Source organism: Eleutherodactylus coqui, chromosome 12, assembly GCF_035609145.1.
Source record: "Eleutherodactylus coqui strain aEleCoq1 chromosome 12, aEleCoq1.hap1, whole genome shotgun sequence".
Classification (NCBI taxonomy): domain Eukaryota; kingdom Metazoa; phylum Chordata; class Amphibia; order Anura; family Eleutherodactylidae; genus Eleutherodactylus; species Eleutherodactylus coqui.
Window position 1 is genome coordinate 123,070,941 of NC_089848.1, and position 16,323 is coordinate 123,087,263.

The window sequence follows — 16,323 nt, forward strand, 5'->3', positions numbered from 1 at the left end:
TTCAGACGGGTCATTAGTTCATTGAAGTTCTGGTTAACTCATACGGCAACTAGTTATTTGATTACCTTCCTCTGACACAATCATCCAGTTCAATCGTATCCCATACGTATCACAGAGGGGTGGGGCTTTGTCTAAAAAAGACCGTTTTCCTCCCTCCCTCATCTGCATGTGTTTCTCTGTATAGTTATTTGTGTTTGAGATGCATAGATCCAGTATGTCTGTGGGGGAATCTGCCATAGGGGAGTTTAGTAAAATCCTTTCTATATTTTCAGTGGTCTGTGGATTGGTTTCGGGAGTGAATATCATATAGTCTTGATTAGACTCTTTCCTACTTCTATTCATCGTGTTCTGTCGGTTTTGATTTGAGGTTCTAGTTTGTACTGGAGTACATTCTGCTGTACTGCAGAACGTAGAGTCAATAGTGATGAGAGAGTTGACGTTTTCATCTAAATATTGTGCTGCTGAGGAATAAAAGGAGACTATTGTTTCTATTGTGGTTAGTGCCTGAACCTTTGGTGTAACTAATGTCAGTTTGTGTTGCACCATCTGAGATGGATCTTGTTGGTCTAGTGACAGGGTTCTGTTGTCTACGTTTATTGTAGTGGTTATAACTTCTAGGATGGTGGTTCTCATATCGATGTTTTTGATAATTATTATGATATGAGATTTGTTGATCATCTTTCCTTTTGTTTTCTATGGTGTTTCTATTAATGTTATGGGCTCTTCTTTCTCTTTCTTGATAATATGTGTGTCTATATTTTTGGGTCTGATTATATATTGGTGCATTATCATGTCTATGTCTGTGTGTGTATTCTCCTTGTGGTCCTCCTCTTTGTTGTCTAGAATTGGGGACTTGTTTGTTTCTGGGCAATCTCTGATTGTTGTATCTTCTGTAGTCTTTGTTATTCCCATTTCTTTCTGTGCTTTCATCTATATTCTCTGGGGGAACTGGATCTTTTCTCCTATTCCTTTTTATAATCCTTTGGATAATATTTTTTGTATTTAAAATCTATAGCGTCTCGTGATAGTTTTTTTGTTTTTCTAATAATGATCTCTCTCAAAACCTTCTATATGTCATACGATTTCCTGTATTATATCCCCCTGGTCTTCAGATAAGACTAAGCTTCTAATACACCTAGAGAGGATGGAAAATCGTTTAGCAATTAATTTGTCAAGCATAAGTGTTGAAAAAGTATTCAACATGAGGAGCCATTCCCCCCAAAAAAACTTTGTCTTGGGGAAAAGCTGGGCCTATGGTTACCCTTTACCTCTAGGGGCAATGTTATTGATGTTATAAATTTTTAGAAAAACAAGATCTAAAGAATGTCTCCATATATTCTGTACATGGTCTTTAATTTCATATTTTCCTGTGATTTCTTGATCTTCTGTTGTTGTCCATTCTAAATCTTCATTCGTGATAGTAGGAATTGTCTCCAGGTCTATGTCATGTAAGTCCTCTTTCACTTGGATTAGTGCTTCCAAAATTTTACTGTCAAGTAGTGACCATGCTTTCTTGATCTTCTCCATCCTGATGCCACACTAAGAATCGCTATCTCCCTTCAAAAAAGATCCGGAACCTCACAGTGGGAGACCCATGTGTAGAGAAACATAAAGAAATGATCAGGGAGGCGCTTCTAATGGCTATCTAGGAGAGCACATTAAGGTGTCAGTATGAATAAGAATGTGATAAAATAGATAGAACTCACCCGGTGTGTGGTCACTGAACGTAAGCACGTCACCACGATGGGTGGGGTGACACACCAATGCTACCGCTCATGTGACTGCAAGGTCACATGTTCCCTTCGTTCCCGGAAGTAGTTTCGCTTTCACTTCTTGCTCCCATACCCTTCATACTGACGCCGCTCGCATGACGTGTAGGTCACGTGAGCGCCGCCTACCCGGAACTTCATAGAGAAGAATGCCACATCACAAATGTAAGTAACTATATAAGGATGCAATGTGATACATTTTTTGTTATGTACTTGATAAAGTTGCTTGCATGCGACGAAACGCGTTGTACTTAAATAAACCTTTCAGACAATATTGCAATTGTCAAAACCCGGTTGATTGTTTGAGACAGCGCAGGAGCATTTTTTTAGTTTTTGCAATTCTCATCACTGCATCGTGGGTCCAATCTAGTATTGGATACAGAAGCCCTGCAGCAAACTCCAGCAACCAGGGGACCTGATCGATGACATTGGAAAGATCTCATAAGAGATCTGATAAGCGGACTTGGACAAGGAGGTGTTGGTGAGACTCCTCTCCACAGGAGTCTTCACCACACACCGGGTGAGTCCTATCTATTTTATCACATTCTTATTCATACTGACACCTTAATGTGCTCTCCTAGATAGCCATTAGAAGCGCCTCCCTGATCATTTCTTTATGTTTCTTTATCAACACTTTTGGGGCTATTTTTATTATTGGGATTCGGATATGTATTCTGTTATTGCAAATAAATCTATTTGCTAGATGGTATGCTTCTGGGGTCCAAATTCAGTTAGAAGTATATAGGCCAAGCGCGGAAATAACTTCCACTACAACACAGCTGGATGTGATCAAAAGTTATCTATTTATTAATTGACAGGCAGCAGTTTTTATAGAAACACATGCATCAATTAATTTATTACCATTGGTTCATAAAACTAAACACAAATATAAATATGCATGATAAAGAATTTAACATCTAAAATGCCAAACAACTTCTGGCAGGTGCAGTCAAATCATATATGATTGGTTTCTCAGAACACGGCTACAGGAATTTTTAACAATAGAATGTCTTAAGAATGAATTAGGAACAGAGCACTATGGCCTGGGCAATAGTTTGCTTTCTCAATCCCTTGATTGGAATGTTCTAGCCACCAAGGTCCCTTTTATTCTTTAGTACATTTCTGCAGATCTTGTTAAAGGAAAAGTACAAAACATTGACTGAGACAGTAGCATACAAAATGGAAGGAGCATACTGTTAAATGAATTGGGGAAAATTGAGTCCTATTCATTTCACTAACAGTCCCCCCTTTTGCAACTGCTTCATCATACTACGTACACCCCCACCTTCCCCATCACACACACACCTGCAGCAATATGACCTCCTTTTGTCATCCCATAAACTTGAGCTAACCACTGGGGAATGTGTTGCCTTACCTAACCAGGAAGATAGACGTTCCTAGGAGTCATCCATGGTCCTCTGGTTACAGGCACATAGGGTGGCCCCAGCTCTTCCCTAAGGCTTCAAATCTGACCCTGGGTCTGAGAGCAGATGATTCATATCTGCCATGTACTGGGACAGATACAGCATGACAAAACATGGCGCAACCGTTTAGTCGTATCTGAATCGTATTTCCTTTAAGTAACATAAATTACGCATCTGTGTATTGATGGACCTGTGAACCAATTATTATATAACCTTTTACATCAGGTATGAAACATCAAAAGAGTATACAATTTACCATTACACTACAAAGTATAACCAAAACCAAAAAGTACAGAAGCTGTAACTGGTAAATTATGATCAAATGCAATCAATTGTAGCTCTGTTCTGTAGAACAGCTTCTTAAGTACCTTGTGCATCCATCAATAATAAGACAAAAAGCCCATGAGGTTACCTTAAATACTCTTGCCATATCACATTCTTACCATTTATTACCCTGCCATTAGTTATTGCTAGTCCCCAGACCCCCACTAGTGATTCTCCCGGAGCTATTATTTCACTATTACTCAGCAGTGTGAAAGGTCTATCAAAGACTTCAACTAGTACACAGAATTCCCTGTAGCTCTAAATTGTAGCTGTGTGTTTGTTGCATGAGAATACCTAAGTGTGACAAAATACAAAACATACTAACGTATACCACTGTTTGGGCAGCAGCAAAGTAATCTAGCAAATAAAATCATCTTGTAGGTCATGCCCATAAACATTATATGAGGCTTACTATTTGTCCTTGGTCAATTATCTGCAGTTCTGGAAAAGTATGTATTCAGAGCTTACCATTTAGACAGACTGTTAGGGTTCGCTGCTGGGATCTGTTGTATTATATGGGTTTTCACCAACATAGCTTCACTGGTGGTGTTAAATGAGCTGGTTGTCTGTGGATTTCTCCTGCGTGTCTGTGCAGCTCTTGGTAGTGTGAACTGTGTTTTCTTGCTGTGGTCCTATATCATCTAGAACGAGGTAGGTCCCTAGGTTCCAGAGCAGAGTCATCCCTATCGAGATGATTGCCCTGCATTGCAGGTAGGTTTCCTGGGATTAGTTGTCTCGCTAGTGTAGGGACCAGCAAGACAACAAGGACCCGTGAAGTGGACTCGCAGGCTTTAGTATATTGGCCAAAATATGAACTAATACCTAATATTGTATCTATTTCATCTGTTTATACATGTGGGTATGCTTGGTGCATGTTTTGAGCATTTATCAGCCATTGGTTTGTGTCTGTCCATGACCATGAAGTCCATTTCGTAGTTCTGCTGTTCAGTCTGGTTTTGCCAGTTCATAAGTTTGAATGGCATAATGTTTATGTCTGTTTCTCAATCATGTCCGCGAGTTTTGAGTGAGTTCTCCTTCAATGGAAGTCTTCAAGCAAAGGCTGGACAAATATCTGTCTGGGATGATTTAGTGAATCCTGTGCTGAGGAGGGGGTTGGACCCATTGACCCTGGAGGACCCTTCCAATTATACCCTTTGAATCTTCGTGAAAATAATATAGCCGGGATTTAACATAGTTACTTTTATGGCCTCGACCTGTTTTATGGCGCCCGACCTAGCTGCAACTGTCTATGATCAATTAATTAAATACAGTTCGCCCATGTGATACTAATCCAGAGTCCACTCTGGGCCAAAACTTTAGGGGAATCATTATCCCTTTAGGCCTTCAAATAGTGGAGTCCAAACTGTTTCAGCATCACATGAAGGTCCATTCTAATGAAGACAATGTCTTCCACCCATTTCCAAAACTTTGAGGGGCCACTTAAAGGCAAGTGGCAGTCAAGCCGGAGCTGCAAACAATTGTTGTCATCCTGTAATTGTTATTGAAAAAAACTTGTTGGCCGCCTATCTGGAAGGGTCAACATTATCCCAAGTCCTCCCCTTAAAACATTTTGTCCATAGTAAAGGCTTACAATGAACATACATTATCATACATTCTCATTTGACAGTAGCTAAAATCATGAGTACCGGATCCCTTTGACACAAGGAGATCAATGTTGACCTTTTACCAACAAAACTGATCCAATACGTTAAAACAGCTGGAAATTCTGAAACAATTTAGTGCAGGTCAGATTATTCTTGCAGGTGATTTTAATGTCACCTTCAACCCCGCTCTAGATTCCTCTTCTGGCCGGTCGCAGGTCTCGCAGGGCAAACTGAGAAGACTGGGCAAACAGATTCAGGAGCTCGGCTTGATGGACTCGTGGCGCTCTCTTAACCCCACCACTAAGGATTTCTCTTATCTCTCTTCGGTACACTTGACATACCAAAGATTGGATTACATCTTGGTCTCCTCCACCCTCCTCACGACGTTGATCAGTGCCGTCATAGACACTATGACCATATCAGATCATGCCCCCGTGCACGTCACGATCCGTCCACCACAATCGTGCGCTAGTGAGTGGGGATGGTCACTGAATACATCTCTCCTAGATCAGATAGAGGACAAAGAATATCTGACCAAACACCTAGAGGAGTACTTTTTCCTTAACTCCACAGAGGGGTCCAGGTCCCCGTTAGTCTGGGAGGCCCATAAGGCCTATATGCGAGGCCTGTTGATTGACCTGGGTTCTCGGGTCAAGAAACGCACACAGAAGGCTATTGATGATAAGCTCTCACTAATTGCTAAACTAGAGTTAACAGCGAAATTGTCACAAACTAAACTAAACCTAGATAAATTGGCTGAGGTAAGAGCTGACCTGAAACTACTACTGAACTCTAAATTCAATAAAAAACAGTTATATTTCAGACATAAGGTGTACGCCCAGGGCAATAAAGGCAGCAGACTTATGTCAGCACTAATTAAAAAACCTCCCACTAGGAACCAGATCAGGGCCATTAAGGCCCCATCTGGAGTAATTATGACCGCCTCCAAAGACATAGCGGAGGAATTCCGAAAGTACTATTCGGATCTATATAACATAAAAAAAGAAGGTGATACCTCACCCCCTGAAAGGCACACAGACCTCATCGATGGTTTTCTCCGGCGGATTAAAATGCCTAGAATTGATTCACTGAAGGCTTCCTCCCTAACTAGTCAGATAACACAAACCGAGGTGGAGGAACTGATAACGTCCAGCCCTCCTAATAAAAGCCCCGGCCCTGACGGTTTCCCCCTTCACTACTATAAAATATTCCTCCCGGAGTTGAAACCTAGATTGACAACCCTGTATAATGACCTGATGGGGGGTGCATCCCTGCCGAGACAGGCCCAGGAGGCACACATTGCCTTGATTCACAAAGATAACAAAAACCCGGAGCTTTGCGGAAACTACCGCCCCATATCCTTGATTAATCTGGATATGAAACTGTGGGCTAAATTGTTGGCAAATAGACTGGCCCCCTTTATACCCTCCCTAATAGAGGAAGAACAGGCGGGATTTGTTAAAGGAAGGGAGGGGAGAGATAACTGCCTTAGACTTCTCCATGCGGCCAGATTTGCTCAATATCACAATATCCCTCTTGCCCTAGTAGGAACGGATGCCGAAAAGGCTTTTGATAGGGTTGACTGGCTGTACATGGAGAGGGTGCTCCACCACTTTAACCTGCCCGAGCAGTTCATACGTGCAATTTTCTTGCTATATGCTTGCCCTCATGCACGACTTAGAGTAAACGAGACTCTCTCCCCTCCCTTCCACATAAAAAATGGCACTCGGCAGGGGTGCCCCCTCTCCCCCTCTCTATTTATTCTGTCTCTGGAACCCGTACTGCTGAGGATAAGGCAGGACGCTGGGGTGAAAGGCCTCAATGTGGGTGGCCAACAACTCTCAGCGGCGGCCTTCGCGGACTACGTGGCATTCTTGGTTACCGACCCCCAGAAGAGTCTGCCCAGACTCTTAGAGCTTTTAGAGGAGTTTGGCAAATTATCAAACTTTAAAATTAACTTCGCAAAGTCGACAGCTTTAAATATCTCCATTCCATCCAAGCAGTACGACCAGCTGAGAGCCAACTCGCCATGGGTTTGGTCATCCACATACCTAGAATACCTGGGTATTAGACTAACCAGAAAAGCCGAAGATTTATACAACGCAAACTTCGCCCCTCTTATCAACTGGGTCAAGCACCTTCTCAAAAATTATGACATCCCATTTGTGTCATGGTTTGGGAGAAAAAACATTATTAAAACCTACATTCTTCCTATCATTCTATACAAGATCAGGATGCTCCCTATCCACCTCCCTACCAGCTTTTTTAAGGAGTTGTGCTCGTCCTTCTCATGTTTTGTGTGGAGGCGGAGGAGACCAAGACTGGCGCACAGCCTGATGGTCAGGAGGGGCAAGGAGGGGGGCATAGACCTCCCCAACCTAAGCGACTACTACAGAGCTTCCCAGCTTCAATACTGGTGGGACCTGATGCAGACGAAGGGAGATAGGATACTTACAAAACTGGCAGAAGGGTATAACAGTACTCCTCTGGCAGAGGACCTATGGTTCCCAGTCAGATCAAAAAAAAAAGTGATCCAATACCTATTAGTGAATATTGCTTAATACTACCCGCTGCCATGATCTCTCCATTTTGAACACTGAATACGGAGTTGCGCAAGGATCCTGTGTATGACCAGTAGTCTTGACGGTCAAGAAGACGTGGGAGTAAGGAGTACCAAGGGGGTTGTCCAGTTATGGGCTACTGATAGCTCACCCTCAGGGTAGGCCAACAGTAGCTGTTCACTGGGCAGCTCCACCCTGGTATTTTGCCAGATTCCAATTGCCCAGCTTGGGACAGCAAGCCAAATTCTCATTGAAATGAAAAATGAAAATTATGCCATATGACTCATAACTAGAGATGAGCGAATGTACTCGTCCGAGCTTGATATTCGTGCGAATATCAGGGTGTTCGGGATGCTCGTTACTCGTAACGAGTACCACGCGGTGTTCCGGTTACTTTCAGTTTCCTCTCTGAGACGTTAGCGCGCTTTTCTGGCCAATTGAAAGACAGGGAAGGCATTACAACTTCCCCCTGTGACGTTCAAGCCCTATACCACCCCCCTGCTGTGAGTGGCTGGGGCGATCAGATGTCACCCGAGTATAAAAATCGGCCCCTCCCGCGGCTCGGCTCAGATGCCTTGTGAGTTAGCTGAGGGACAGTGGTATCGTGCTGGAGCTGCTGTAGGGAGAGCGTTAGGAGTTAGTGTAGGCTTCAAGAACCCCAACGGTCCTTCTCAGGGCCACATCTAATAGTGTGCAGTACTGTGTTAGCACTGTAATTTTTTTTTTTTTTTTCAAAATTGGATCTGCAGAGCATTGCGCCCTGCAATAGGGACAGAAGTGGTGGTTAGGCAGGGAGAGTGTTAGCAGTGAGTGTAGGCTTCAAGAACCCCAACGATCCTTTCTAGGGCCACATCTATCCGTGTGCAGTACTGTCCAGGCTGCTGTTAGCAGTGTTGCATTTTTTTTTTTTTTTCTCAAAACCGGCTGTGCAGACCATTGCACCCGGCATTAATACTACAGGGATAGAATTGTGTAGGCAGGGCCAGAAGACATACATTATTCATTGAATAGATGCAGTGTGGCTTGTCCTTTGAAAAACAAGGGAAAAAATTCTATTTCGACTGCCTCTGACAGTCCTCAGGGCTCTGGGTACGTGTGTGCTGCGTGCAGAACGTTAAAAAAAATCAGACGCAGCCAGCTACGTTTTACTGCAGGCTTGCGCCAATTTTTTTCCTGCATGGGAAATCCCTGATCTGCTGGAGCGAATAACTTTGCATCACTGCAGTTCTCTGACACATTTGCAGGGCCACAACACAGTTATTAAACTTACTAGTATTCATTGAATACACGCAGTGTGGCTTGTCCTTTTGAAAAACAAGGGAAAAAATTCTATTTTGGCTGCAGGCTTGCGCCAATTTTTTTCCTGCATGGGAAATCCCTGATCTACTGTAGCGAATAACTTTGCATCACTGCAGTTCTCTGACACATTTGCAGGGCCACAACACAGTTATTAAACTTACTAGTATTCATTGAATACACGCAGTGTGGCTTGTCCTTTTGAAAAACAAGGGAAAAAATTCTATTTTGGCTGCAGGCTTGCGCCAATTTCTTTCCTGGCTTGGAAATCACTGGTAATACAGCATGCTGAGGGGTAGGGGTAGGCCTAGAGGACGTGGACGCGGCCGAGGACACGTAGGCCCAAGTGAGGGTGTGGGCACAGGCCGAGCTCCTGATCCAGGTGTGTCGCAGCCGACTGCTGCGCGATTAGGAGAGAGGCACGTTTCTGGCGTCCCCACATTCATCTCACAATTAATGGGTCCACGCGGGAGACCTTTATTAGAAAATGAGCAGTGTGAGCAGGTCCTATCGTGGATGGCAGAAAGTGCTTCGAGCAAGCTATCATCCACCCAGAGTTCTGCGCCGTCCAGTGCTGCAAATCCGAATCCTCTGTCTGCTGCTCCTCCTTCCTCCCAGCCTCCTCACTCCACTACAATGACACATGCTCAGGAGCGGGAACACTCCCAGGAACTGTTCTCGGGCCCCTGCTCAGATTGGGCAGCAGTGGTTCCTCTCCCACCAGAGGAGTTTATCGTCACTGATGCACAACCATTGGAAAGTTCCCGGGGTCCGGGGGATGAGGCTGGGGACTTCCGGCAACTGTCTCAAGACCTTTCAGTGGGTGAGGAGGACGATGACGATGAGACACAGTTGTCTTGCAGTGAGGTAGTAGTAAGGGCAGTAAGTGCGAGGGAGGAGCGCACAGAGGATTCGGAGGAAGAGCAGCAGGACGATGAGGTGACTGACCCCACCAGGTGTGCAACGCCTACGCAGGACAGGTCTTCAGAGGGGGAGGCAAGGGCAGCAGGGCAGGTTGCAAGAGGCAGTGCGGTGTCCAGGGGTAAAGGCAGGGCCAGACCGAATAATCCACCAACTGTTTCCCAAAGCGCACCCTCGCGCCATGCCACCCTGCAGAGGCCGAGGTGCTCTAAGGTCTGGCAGTTTTTCACAGAGACGCCTGACGACCGACGAACAGTGGTGTGCAACCTTTGTCGCGCCAAGATCAGCCGGGGAGCCACCACCAACAGCCTCACCACCACCAGCATGCGCAGACATATGATGGCCAAGCACCCCACAAGGGGGGACAAGGGCCGTTCACCGCCTGCGGTTTGCACCGCTGCCTCTCCCCCTGTGCCCCAACCTGCCACTGAGATCCAACCCCTCTCTCAGGACACAGGCACTACCGTCTCCTGGCCTGCACCCACACCCTCACCTCCGCTGTCCTCGGCCCCATCCACCAATGTCTCGCACCGCACAGTCCAGCCGTCGCTAGCGCAAGTGTTGGAGCGCAAGCGCAAGTACGCCGCCACGCACCCGCACGCTCAATCGTTAACCGTCAACATAGCCAAATTTATCAGCCTTGAGATGCTGCCGTATAGGGTTGTGGAAACGGAGGCTTTCAAAGCTATGATGGCGGCGGCGGCCCCGCGCTACTCAGTTCTCAGTCGCCACTACTTTTCCCGATGTGCCGTCCCAGCCCTGCACGACCACGTCTCCCGCAACATTGTACGCGCCCTCACCAATGCGGTTAGTGGCAAGGTACACTTAACTACGGACACGTGGACAAGCACAGGCGGGCAGGGCCACTACATCTCCCTGACGGCACATTGGGTGAATTTAGTGGAGGCTGGGACAGAGTCAGAGCCTGGGACCGCTCACGTCCTACCCACCCCCAGAATTGCGGGCCCCAGCTCGGTGGTGGTATCTGCGGCGGTGTATGCTTCCTCCACTAAAGCACTCTCCTCCTCCTCCTCAACCTCTGTCTCGCAATCTAGATGTGTCAGCAGCAGCACGTCGCCAGCAGTCGGTGTCGCGCGGCGTGGCAGCACAGCGGTGGGCAAGCGTCAGCAGGCCGTGCTGAAACTACTCAGCTTAGGAGATAGGAAGCACACGGCCCACGAACTGCTGCAGTGTCTGACAGAGCAGACCGACTGTTGGCTTGCGCCGCTGAGCCTCCAACCGGGCATGGTCGTGTGTGACAACGGCCGTAACCTGGTGGCGGCTCTGCAGCTCGGCAGCCTCACGCACGTGCCATGCCTGGCCCACGTCTTTAATTTGGTGGTTCAGCGCTTTCTGAAAAGCTACCCACGCTTGTCAGACCTGCTCGTAAAGGTGCGCCGGCTTTGCGCACATTTCCGCAAGTCCCACACGGACGCTGCCACCCTGCGCACCCTGCAACATCGGTTTAATCTGCCAGTGCACCGACTGCTGTGCGACGTGCCCACACGGTGGAACTCTACGCTCCACATGTTGGCTAGGCTCTATGAGCAGCGTAGAGCTATAGTGGAATACCAACTCCAACATGGGCGGCGCAGTGGGAGTCAGCCTCCTCAATTATTTTCAGAAGAGTGGGCCTGGTTGGCAGACATCTGCCAGGTTCTTCGAAACTTTGAGCAGTCTACCCAGGTGGTGAGCGGCGATGCTGCAATCATTAGCGTCACCATTCCTCTGCTATGCATCTTGAGAAGTTCCCTGCAAACCATAAAGGCAGCCGCTTTGCGCTCGGAAACAGAGCCGGGGAAGACAGTATGACGCTGGATAGTCAGAGCACCCTCCTGTCTATATCTCAGCGCGTTCAGGAGGAGGAGGAGGAGCATGAGGAGGATGAGGAGGAGGGGGAAGAGACAGCTTGGCCCACTGCTGACGGTACTCATGCTGCTTGCCTGTCATCATTTCAGCGTTTATGGCCTGAGGAGGAGGAGGAGGAGGAGGATCCTGAAAGTGATCTTCCTAGTGCGGACAGCCATGTGTTGCGTACAGGTACCCTGGCACACATGGCTGACTTCATGTTAGGATGCCTTTCTCGTGACCCTCGCATTCAACGCATTCTGGCCACTACGGATTACTGGGTGTACACACTGCTCGACCCACGCTATAAGGAGAACCTTCCCACTCTCATTCCCGAAGAGGAAAGGGGTTCGAGAGTGTTGCTATACCACAGGACCCTGGCGGACAAGCTGATGGTAAAATTCCCATCCGACAGCGCTAGTGGCAGAAGGCGCAGTTCCGAGGGCCATGTAGCAGGGGAGGTGCGTAGATCGAGCAGCATGTACAGCCCAGAGAGTGCAACAGTCTTTAAGGGCCTGGCCAGCTGTATGGTTCCCAGCAAGACTGTGTCACCGCTCCCCAGTCAAGGCTGAGTCGGCGGGAGCACTGTTAAAGGATGGTGAGGGAGTATGTAGCCGATCGCACGACCGTCCTCCGTGACGCCTCTGCCACCTACAACTACTGGGTGTCGAACCTGGACACGTGGTCTGAACTAGCGCTGTATGCCCTGGAGGTGCTTGCTTGTCCTGCGGCTAGCGTCTTGTCGGAAAGGGTGTTTAGTGCGGCTGGGGGAATCATCACAGATAAGCGTACCCGCCTGTCAACCGACAGTGCCGACAGGCTAACACTCATCAAGATGAACAAAGCCTGGATTTTCCCAGACTTCTCTTCTCCACCAGCGGACAGCAGCGATACGTAAGCAATACGTAGGCTGCACCCGCGGATGGAAGCTACGTTCTCTCTCACCATCCAAAACGGGGACATTTCTGCTTCATCAATATGTGTCTAATACTCCTGCTCCTCCTCCTGAAACCTCACGTAATCACGCTAAACGGGCAATTTTTCTTAGGGCCACAAGGCTCACTCATCTAATTTGTCTAAACAATTTTTATATGTTTCAATGCTCTTAAAAGCGTTGAAACTTTAACTTGAACCAATTTTTCGTTAAACTGGGCTGCCTCCAGGTCTAGTTACCACTTAAGCCACATTAACCAAAGCGATTAATGGGTTTCACCTGCCATCTTGGTTGGGCATGGCCAATTTTTACTGAGGTACATTAGTACTGTTGGTACACCAATGTTTTGGGGCCCTCACCTACAGTGTAATCATCGCAATTATGTTCTTCGCCTGCACTCATGGTACAGAAGTGTGTGCGGGGTTGGCCTACACTTTAGCTACATAAATGTAACTTGGGCCTTGGCTATACTGCAGCTACTGAAATGGAACTAAGACTGCGCTCCCACTATACTGCTGCTTCGGAATTGTTCCTGGGGCCTGTGTAGGCTGCTACAATGACTTAAATGAAACTGAGACAGTGCTCCCCCTATAATGCTGCTAGTGATATGTTAGTGGGGCCTGTCGCTAATGCTACGGCTGAAATGTTACTAATTCTGGGCTCTGCCTATACCGCTGCTAATGGTATGTCTCTGGGGTGTGGAAACAGAGGCTTCCCAAAGACATGATGGCGGCGAGGCCATTTCCCACCAACGCTGTTACTGTTAAGGTGCATATAACCACGGACACGTGGAGAGGACATGTAGTGGCTCCAAAACATCCCCCTCCACGGCCCACTTAATCCTGGCCACATTCCGAAAACCAACAAAATAAAACCGCGCTACTAGGTCCGCAGTCACCACCACATTACCACCAACGCGGTTACTGTTAAGGTACATATTACCAGTCTGACTGGGGCATGCAGTGTGGGCCGAAGCCCACCTGCATTAAGCACGACATTACTACCTCAGCTGTGTTGGGCAATGCAATGGGATATTTCTATGTACCGCCGGTGGCTTCCTGGCACCCACCCATGCTGTGGGTGCACAGGGAATTATAAATGCATCCGTTTCCACTTGTAAAGAACCCCAGTCAGACTGGGGCATGCAGTGTGGGCCGAAGCCCACCTGCATTAAGCACGACATTACTACCTCAGCTGTGTTGGGCAATGCAATGGGATATTTTTGTGTATCGCCGGTGGGTTCCAGGGAGCCACCCATGCTGTAGGTGCACACAGAGTTTAACCTACATGTGTCCACTTGTAAAGAAAAACCCAGTCTGACTGGGGCATGCAGTGTGGGCCGAAGCCCACCTGCATTAAGCACGACATTACTACCTCAGCTGTGTTGGGCAATGCAATGGGATATTTCTATGTACCGCCGGTGGCTTCCTGGCACCCACCCATGCTGTGGGTCCACAGGGAATTATAAATGCATCTGTTTCCACTTGTAAAGAACCACAGTCTGACTGGGGCATGCAGTGTGGGCCGAAGCCCACCTGCATTAAACATGACATTACTACCTCAGCTGTGTTGGGCAATGCAATGGGATATATTTATGTACCGCCGGTGGCTTCCTGGCACCCACCCATGCTGTGGGTCCACAGGGAGTTGTTACTACATCTTTCCACTTGTAAAGAACCCCCGTCAGACTGGGGCATGCAGTGTGGGCCGAAGCCCACCTGCATTAAGAACGACATTACTACCTCAGCTGTGTTGGGCAATGTAATGGGATATTTCTATGTACCGCCGGTGGGTTCCAGGGAGCCACCCATGCTGTCGGTCGACAGGGACTTCACAATAGGGAGTTGTACCTGCCTGTGTCTATGAATTAAAAAGACCGGTCTGACTGGGGCATGCAGAGACACCTTGACAGAATGAATAGTGTGTGGCACATAGGTTCCCCATTGCTATGCCCACGTGTGCAGCTCCTGATGGCGGTGTCACAGGATTCTATTTCTCATTGCTTCTGTACAGCATTGTGGGCTATCGCCCCACCCCTTTTAAAGAGGGTCGCTGCCTAGCCGTGCCAACCCTCTGCAGTGTGTGCCTGCAGTTCCTCGTCATGGCAGACGCACTTCTAAATAGACATGAGGGTGGTGTGGCATGAGGGCAGCTGGAGGCTGCGCAGGGACACTTTGGTGTGCGCTGTGGGGGGGAGGGGGGGCGGTTGGGCAGCATGTAACCCAGGAGAAGTGGCAGTGGAGTGCCATGCAGGCAGTGATTGTGCTTTGTTGGAGGTAGTGTGGTGCTTAGCAAAGGTATGCCATGCTAATGAGGGCTTTTCAGAAGTAAACGTTTTTGGGAGGGGGGGGGGGGGCACTCTTGCCGCTATTGTGGCTTAATAGTGGGACCTGTGAACTTGAGATGCAGCCCAACATGTTGCCCCTCGCCTGCCCTGTCCGTTGCTGTGTCGTTCCCATCACTTTCTTGAATTGCCCAGATTTTCACACAAGGAAACCTTAGCGAGCATCGGCGAAATACAAAAATGCTCGGGTCGCCCATTGACTTCAATGGGGTTCGTTACTCGAAACGAACCCTCAAGCATCGCGAAAAGTTCGTCCCGAGTAACGAGCACCCGAGCATTTTGGTGCTCGCTCATCTCTACTCATAACTTCTTAATTGCATCCCTAGTATTGAATAACATTTTATGACTGGTGTCAATTGATTAAAATAGCTAGCTGTAGAGTTAAATGTACACCGCAATGTTTATTCATAAAAAGCTATGTCATACCACCAAAAACTCACTTTGTATGCTTCTTGCTACAAAGAAATGCACTACAGCCCTATTTTTTCTAGACAAATCTCTAACACTACTTAGGGCTCAGTCACACAGGCGTTTTAACGTGCGTCAGTCAGTTGCATTTGCGCTCCGCATCTATATAGAGCCAACGCTTTTCAATGTTAGCGGTCACATGTGCAAATTTTACATACGCAAAACTGCCTGCCGTGAAAATTATAGGACACCATTTTTTAAAACACAGGTAACTGCAGCATCAGTGTTTTTTGAATGTGAAACCCCTGGATGCTTTCACATCCAGGGGTTTCACCTCGTGCTCAATGTGGCCAGCGGCAGCAGCACCGACTCCATTGAGAACATAGAGTGAAGATTGTGATCCTCTGCGACAGCTGTGACAGCTGTGGCAGAGGAGCGCAATGTTCTCCCATTGAATTTAATGGAGCCAGCGCTACAGCTGGCTCCAATGGGGTGCTGGCATGCCCTGCAGTGATTTTATTTAAAGCCCTTCCCTGAAAGTCATCCCTAAAATGTGTGAAAAATAAAAAAATATATATACTCACCTCTCAGCAGCTGCCGGGGCTCAGGTGCATCCAACAGGGTCTTCTCCTGCTCTGCTGAAAGGGCTGCCTCTGATTGGCTGAGCATTGAAACCAATCAGAGGCAGCTGAGAGCTGCCTGTGATTGATCCCTGCGCTCAGCCAATCAGAGGTAGCACTCACCCATTCATGAATTCAATGAATTTACATCCTTCATTATCCTTCAGATAAAAGCAGAGAAGGTGGAGACAGAGACTTATTGCCAAAGAGAGTAAAACTAACCCTAAACTGTTCTTCAATTATATAATAGTAAGAAGATTAATAATGAAA

General features: G+C 47.3%; 1 protein-coding gene across 1 annotated transcript in view; it reads left to right on the forward strand.

Moving 5' to 3' along the window:
• LOC136586617 (macrophage mannose receptor 1-like) overlaps window positions 1-16,323 on the forward strand; it is a 300,895-nt gene that overhangs the window by 252,444 nt on the left and 32,128 nt on the right. The gene's annotated exons all lie outside the window — the stretch shown is intronic.